The following is a 7,958-nucleotide window of genomic DNA, read 5'->3' on the forward strand; positions in this document are numbered from 1 at the left end:
GCACAGCACTTTAAATGGCAAAATGGTTTCTTTTTAAATCCCTTCTCCTTGGGGCTGAGTCTGAAACCTGTATCAAATCCCACTTGTGCTTCTTGAATGGGTTGTAGGAAAAGCTGGGTATATCAACATGACTTCCAGAACAGTATTTTAAAGATGCTTTGAAATTACTTCCAGAACAGTGTCTGCAGAACAGTGCTCCACAAGATAGATCTAACCAGTAGGAAATTGTGAGTGGAAGGGTTCATCATCCACCATGTTTCTTTTTAGAGTTCAAGTGTTTAATTAGGAAACATTTGGGATATTGTCTGGAGTTCTTTACCGAGCAGAGATGCCTACAAAGAGAAGAGAGCTTTTATTTTTTCCTTAATGCACCCTCATTGTAGGAGATGAGATGAAGGTATCATCTTGGTATACAGCACCTTGTCAGAGAAACTGTGCAGCAACTGAGAGACTGTTCTCTTTGCAACTTCACAACTTTCAAAGTCACATCTCTCTCTACTCCCAGAAATACTATAAGCCTGCAGTTACAGGGAGAGAGGCACAGTACTTGTTACCTGTGTCATCATCCAGAAAATAATACATGAGAAAAGAAAATTTGGCACCCACATGAAGTACTTCAGTTGCCTGAGTGCCCAGAGTTCTGAGAACATGTAGTTATTTTTCCAGTTAATATTGTTCCCTGGAGTAATGCTCAAAACTCAATGCTGCCTTCTCTCAGGTGCATATTTTAAGTCTTCAGGTGCTCTGTAAAAGCAAACCATTGCCATTAATAGGCAACAACTGAGTGAAAGCTGTGGGTTAGTAATTTGGGATCTTGATACCTTATGCCTAGAGCCCAACTAGGTGGCTTTGTTTTCCTCTTAAAAAAGAATCAAAGGAATAATGATCTGCTCCTCTTTTTTGAGGTTTCCTGTAATATGGATATTCCTGCATACATCTGAATGGTAAGATGATTTTTGGTTTTTTTCAATGATACAAATGGCTGCTTTGGAAATAGTAAGGTCATTTAAAAAATCGTGTTTTTATGTCTAAATCATGCCAGTGTGTGAGCACAGTGAAAATTTCAGGATGGAGATTTTAAAACTAATGGAAAAGTTATGTAAGCATACACATGTGCCAGATATGGAGATAAAAGTTACAGAAAGAACTTCTAAAGTTGGATTTGCATATATTAACTTTGTAATTGTATGCACAACAGGCAATTACACAAGAGTTAATAAAATAATAGTAATAATGATTTGTACTAGGTAATTGAAATTTATGAAGCAGTTTTGGTGTCTCTAATAAAGCTGTGATGTCTTCAAGTAGAGCTAATGAGTATGATGGAAGTGACTAGCATGAATAAACTTAATTAATTTTGCAACTGTCAAACAAAGATAGTAAAATATTTTTAAAGGTGTCTGAATATTAGTTGTCCTGATTATATAAATGGAAAACTGAGGTAGGAATGCAAGTTACACTTTTATTTGCTTTGCAGCTTAAGTCAGAAATGGGATACTACAGTCTTTCATCTAAACACCCTTTTCTCCTACTCATTAAATCCTTGGCTGCTCTCAACAAAAACCATCTAAAGTGCTGATGCTTCATCAGTACATCCATGCCTGGGCCATGTTCCCCAAACCAGTTTTGTGTTTAGCTACTTGATTTCTTTTCTCATGTTTGCACCACTCTAACTGTACCTGTTTGTTACTCTTGAGTTTGAGTGTGTATCCATTATTCTGAAGGAGTAGCCTGGTGGCTTTGGGATCAGGTGCTGTGCCTTTGAAGAGCAAAAGAAAGAAAATCTCTGAATGTGAAAATCTTTTTGTTTGGGCATGGCTCACTTTTAAAAATGCGGGTTTGTGCTTAGGGTTTACATTAAAGTTACTTTCTTTATGTTCTGTGCCCTAGGATAGATTTAGCACTTGATAGCCAGAGCTTTTTCACACCAAAAAAATTCTGTGTGGGTTGCAAGTCAAGTAAATACCATCTAAATAAAATGGTCCTTACTTTATGTGTTTTGTGGGGGTTTCACCTGGACAGAAGACCTTTATGCTGGGAAGGGTTTGTTTTTCTTTATGTTCTTGCTTCATTGCAATGTCCATCTCCTGAGAAAGTACATTTACTGTAGGGTAGGATGAGACAGTAGGGAATGGATTCTTTCAGCTCTCTCACTGATTGTGTTACTTTTTCTTGCTGCACAAAGTTACTGGATTGCAGTGGTGTGGATTATTGGTGGCTTGGGGGGATGCAACTGGGAGGAAGAGGGGCAAACTCCAGAAATGAGGTAGTGGAAGAAGAGAGGTAATGGAAGAAGTGAGTCAAATTGTTGTTGAGATGTGGTGTTGGTAGTTGGAAGCTCTGCTGTCAGCAGTAATGACTGCTGGGGGCACAAAGGTCATGAGTCAAGGTAATGTGTATTGGCAGAATAATGTATCAGTATTGTGAGAACTAGATAGATAGAATTAGGTTCTCTATTTCCCTCCTCTCCCATTCCTTCCTTGCCTCCAGCTGAGCTCCTAATAGAAATACTGGGGGGAGGGGAAATGGGAAGCAGCAGAAGGATGTTTATTGCTGCTTGGTAGGAATGTAAATTAAGTGCCTAATGATGTGCATTGAATAAATGCATTTTGGTATTTTTGTCTTACTTCTTAGCACAGATTGCTACTCACAGCCTGCCTCTGCCCTTCACTCACACATAAGCATGTGCAAATTTGACCTTTTCCTAGAAAGTATGACCAAACTGAGTCTTGTTTTTGAGCATCTCCCTCTTCTAAAGGAGCCAGAAGTTTCTCCAGTCAGGTGTGACGTGGCATGTTGGTGTTCCACCAACATTTGTCATGTTTATGACTACAACGCAGTGTGGGAATGATGGGTCTGGTTGCCAAAGCTCTGGGAACCATTCTTCTTTTTGAAAGTAAGAATGTGGGATTTTGGAAAATCTGTGAGTGCGAATGGAATGGTGGTGGTACTCCTCCACACCCTTTTTGGCAGGTGGGGGGGGAGGAAATTCTGAAATGTCTCTGGGTGTGGAGCTGGCTGATGTTCATGACCTCAAAATGGGCTCCTCACACAGGGAGAGACAGTCTACAGTAAAGGTGCCAGAAAACTTCACCAATGCAGCTTTTTCTTGGACTGCATTTCTGGGTGGAGTTTGAGCTGGTATGAAGTGGGAGTGTTCCACATTCTCCTCAAGCAGAAGGAAGTAAGAGGAGGGATTCGATGTTATTTATTACTGGGCATGCTGAATTTGACAAATGACAGAAAAAGGAAGCAAAGGGGTAATGGCCTTAGGTGAGATCAGCTCAGGTCTCTTGTGCTGACAAGCTAAGAGAATAATTGGACTGACACAGGCAGTAAAAATGAGTGATGCTACATGTCATGCCAATTGACCTTGGAGTTTAACCTAGGACATTGCCAATTTAACCTAGGAATGAGGAAGAGTGGTTCAGGTCTTTCTGAAAACCAAAGGAACCATCAAAGAACTTTCCATAAATATGGCTCAGCAGTCTGCATTGTACGTGGACATAATGCCTGCTTCAGCTGCTTTAGGTTTGGCACAGAAGGTGCTGTGACCCAGTCCCAGAGTGCAGTCTCATGTCTGAGTTGGGTCACAGAGCCCTTCACAGTTCAGCTTTCTGATAGTTGCAGGTTCACTCTTATTGTGTAGGATTCCGTTCTTGCTAAATAATCCAATTTGTTCCCACCCTAACTTCACTGGCCACGCTCGAGCCATCCCTGCTGATGTGTACAGGAAACTGGGGCAGGATCTTAAGACTGGGAGCTGTCTGCTGAAAGCTGCTTTGCTCCATTTGGTACAAAAAATTGCAAAATACAGTACAAAGCTTTGTCCGTGGCCTGCAGTGTCTGTCTTCAATAAATAATAAGGAAGATGGGTGACTGCTTTGAGGCAAAGCTGCAAAAACATTTTGCTTGATTTTTTGGTTGGTAGGCACTGGTGGATGTTGTTTTTAAAATATTTCCCTCCACTTCCTTGCTTTATCTTTCCACTCTTGTTTTGCCCTTATGCACAGGCTGACCCTGAGAAAGTAGGGATTATCTGCTAGGGTGGTAAATCCAGCTCCTTCCCAAAGCACTGTCATAATTCTCACTGTCTCTCCTAGGATCACTCAAGCAGGAAGGTGTGAAGAGAAGTACTGGTGAGAAGGTGTGAACAGAGGAAAGACTTGCAGTAACAAAGATGCTTTGGCACAAATAGTTATGATCTTTTCTGGCTTGGTTCATTTCTTCCTGAACACCCAGATCCCTGAACTGTGTATTCTCTGGACAATGTGTCACTTAATTATTTTTCACTGGATGGAAAAAACTATAATTCCAGTAAATTAAAAATAGAGCTGCAAATGGACTTGGTTTGATCTCTGTGGTGTCTGAGGCAGAGGAACAAGATTAATTCCCACAATTAGATGTTAATTGATGTCTGAGCATGTCTATTCCTAGAAACAGCAAGACCACGTACAACATAACCAGCACCATTAAAACAGCATCGCCTTCCCCCTGTGCTCAGCGAGCGCAGAACGGGATGGGGGGAGCTCACATCTAAATGGAGCAGTGGGGGATGCTGTGAAATGAGCAGAAACTTGTGAGGGGGGAGAGGGAGTGCAGCCGCCTCCGATGATTGTGAACTGCTGGTTAAATGCACAGGAGAGCCCTGGCTTTGTTTGCTAAGCCTACATGTGCTTTATTTTCATTTCTTTGCTGGTCAAGTCTGCTTGAGATTCACATCATAAGCAACTACAAAGGTTTATTACAAAGTGATGAAATATGTAATAAAGAAAAGGGAAAAAAACCCAGAAATTTTCTTTGGCCTTTGGAAAACCATATACTAACAATTTTGATTAAATGGAATAAGAGGTCATTGAATCTGGTCTTTTGCCTACTGTGTGTAACAGTTTCAGCTACATCCATTTCAATAATGAAATTCTGTTCCTGTGCTGCCTGTGCCTTATATATAAAGCACCATGCACTGTATATATTTCATTTTGTTTCCATTTTACAATACAGTAAAGATCTTTTTCAACTAGAATAGATGCTAGCCTTGGATACTGAAGTGCTGAATAGAATAATAAATCCTGTGCATCACTAGCTTGACTTTCATCTAAGAGTCTGAAAAAGCTTTATAAACATCAAGTAATCTTTCCAGCATGCCCATTACAACTGCAGAATATTACCACTGCTCTGCAGCTATTATTATTATTTTGTATCATTGCATCTAAGGGCCCCAATCAGACTCAACGCTGTACTCTGTATGTAATGAAAAGTTAAGCCCTGTCCCAAAAACCTTTGAACAATTGTTAAAAAATAGAGGGATAGGGGCCAAAGTAATGCAGGATAACAGTAGAAGGGGGGAATAAAAATTGCAGCTTGGGGAGTGACTAGTGTTGGAACAGCATGATCCATCCAAACCATTGTCATATATCTTGTGGACTGAAGATGAGACCTGAAGAATTTTCTCAGTGACACTGTAGATTTTACTGTGTGACTACTTTTGTGTTTAAAGGGCAGCACAGAAAGAGCCTGAGGCACACTTGACTTGATGAGCAATTAAGTTTGCCTCAACATTAGGACAAAAATCTGCAGAGTGGAGGTAACTGAACTGTGAAGGAGTTGCATTATGTGAGGCAGTAATGTAAACGGAGCCAGTAGGCTGAGAGAAAGAGGAAAATAGTGGCCAGCCCCTTGCTCTAACAGAGGTGACAAATGGAACATGGATAGACCTCACTATCACAAGGTCCCAACACCTTGTGATAAACTCAGCTTTCTATTTCTGCTTCCAGACATGCTTAATGAGGAGTTTGCAGCAGCAACAGGAAAGCCCAACATGTATAGAATATATGTACCAACATATGTAGAATATTGTATTGTACAGCCTGGTCACCTGCGGCCAAATCAATTAAACCGCAGCAGGTGCGGAGTGAGCTCCTCTGTTGATTTTACATCCACAGAAGCAGTTTTAGGAAGTAGTGTCTGGCATGTTGAGGCTGTGCAGTGCTTCTGTGCCACTCAGGATTACCCTTGCATTCTTTGTGTAGTCTATCAAGCAGGGCTTTCACTAGTGTTTTGGGGGAAGGAAGAACTTCCTTCTGGGATTTCCTCCTAGCCCAGTGCCAGTTAACACCTGGGCTGCGGGGACAGTGTTTAGCTCAGCTGCCCATGTAGGGGGTGCTCTAAGTGGGGGTGAAGTGCTACTAAACTATCTATTGCATGATTTCTTTATTGCTAAGCTGATAAAAATATGCTGAATGTCTCTCAATTTACAGCTCCTCTACTGCAGCAAAATTGCAGATCTAACAGGGGTTTTATACTTTCCATCTTGTGTCTCTCAAGATGCAGAGTCTGATGAGCATCTACAGAAGAGTTGCTAATTTTACCCTGAGATGTGTTCTCCCACTGAGATGATCATGCCCGGTTCTTACCAAGGGCAGAGATCACAACTCTGACTGCTCCCAGCTTTTGAGTACAAAAAACACCTGGGAGAGGGAGAGTGTTTTTGATTGCTGTGTGCAGCTGCTGTTGGACTGGACCTCTCCTGTTTAGTTTCACCCTGTGACCCCACCTCTGTTTTTCTCATTTGTTTTCTGATCACCTGGCTGTTCATGGGAAATCTGAAGCAGAATTTGCTTCACTGTCCAAATATAGACAGCATTCTGCTTCTTTTGAGTAATTGTCTCTACTGTCTCTACATTGAAATGACAACTGCCAGTAGAATATAAGCACCTGGGGCAACAACAGACCAAGAGAACCCTCAGAGCCCTCACACTGCTTCTGGGATCCCCCACAGACTGGGATCCCAGGTGCTTCTTAGGCACACACTGCTTCTCCCATCTCCATGTCACCCAGGACTCCCACAGGCTTCCTTCATGCCACAACTGCAGCTCACGCTTCCACAATGCCAGGGACAGGTTTATCAGCCCAGGTTTATTAGCCTGGGCCCCTTTGCCATCCACACCATTCCTGCCAGTAAACCTTGCTGCTGAGATATGCCTCAGTGCCTGCAGCCAGTGAGGTGGGCACAACATGAACCTGCTGAAATATTTTTACGGGTGTTTGTACTGTTCCTCTGCATCGTCAGTGGGCTGGGGTGGCTGCTGTGTCGGAGGGTTGGGGTTCCTGAATCCTGGGCACTGAATCTCTGCCTCTGTTGTGTAAAATGTGTATGCTTGAGAAACTCCTCTTGGGAAGCCTGTACTCCTTGCATTCTGTCATGTTATCCCTGACTTTAATCTAGAATCCCAAAGACTGTGGTCTAGAGAGATGTCTTCTAACCCAAGGATAATGGACCATGATATAAACATGAGGCTGTGCCTTGAATGTTTCAAGTCAGGCTGGCTTTGAAATACTGGCTGTTGAATCCTTCTCTTCCTGACTAGTGACCTTCCAGAAAGTTATTTGATCCGTTTGGGACTTGCACAGGTAAAGGAAAAGAGGGACAATACTTTGGGTGACTGCCATTTAACATCAGCAAATGTGGTATTCCTTTTGTGTGTCTTGTTTTCCCATTCTAGTACCCATCTCCTTGTGGGGCTACAATATCCATGTCCCATTCTGATGCAGTGGGATTTCACAGCCATTTTAGTGCCAGACTGTTGACATGGGCAGTGTGATATCTTGCAGCTGGTCTCTTTGAAGATGTCACTGGAGTTGAGGCTCCAGCTCAAAGGCAATCAGTCAAGCTGGGAAAAAGACACTGACTGCATAGATCAGAGTAGCATTTTGATTGGCATGCTGGCTGTCTGCCACAGGCTGTGATTCTGTTAAATTTTGAGAGATAATGCAGGTTCAAATCTGGTCAGTTCTGAGGTGGGAGAATGCAGAGGGAAAAGCTTGTGCTGCAAGGAGTGTAGTTCTTTGATGGAGGAGCTGGCATTCCTCTCTCTTCAGGGGCAGAGAGCACTTTGCTGTGATAACAGGGGATGTTGTCCTTCTGGAAGTGCCATCATTCATGCACTACATGAAAATTG

The 7,958-nt window shown here is 42.3% G+C and overlaps 1 long non-coding RNA gene across 1 annotated transcript; it reads left to right on the forward strand.

The window, feature by feature from the left end:
* The first annotated feature begins 857 nt into the window (after positions 1-857).
* On the forward strand, positions 858-4,345 carry LOC136554186 (uncharacterized). Its single transcript, XR_010783292.1, has 2 exons — positions 858-944; positions 4,104-4,345. It is a non-coding gene; the product is annotated as an uncharacterized lncRNA (long non-coding RNA).
* Positions 4,346-7,958: the final 3,613 nt, after the last annotated feature.

This window comes from Molothrus aeneus, chromosome 3, assembly GCF_037042795.1.
Source record: "Molothrus aeneus isolate 106 chromosome 3, BPBGC_Maene_1.0, whole genome shotgun sequence".
Classification (NCBI taxonomy): Eukaryota; Metazoa; Chordata; class Aves; order Passeriformes; family Icteridae; genus Molothrus; species Molothrus aeneus.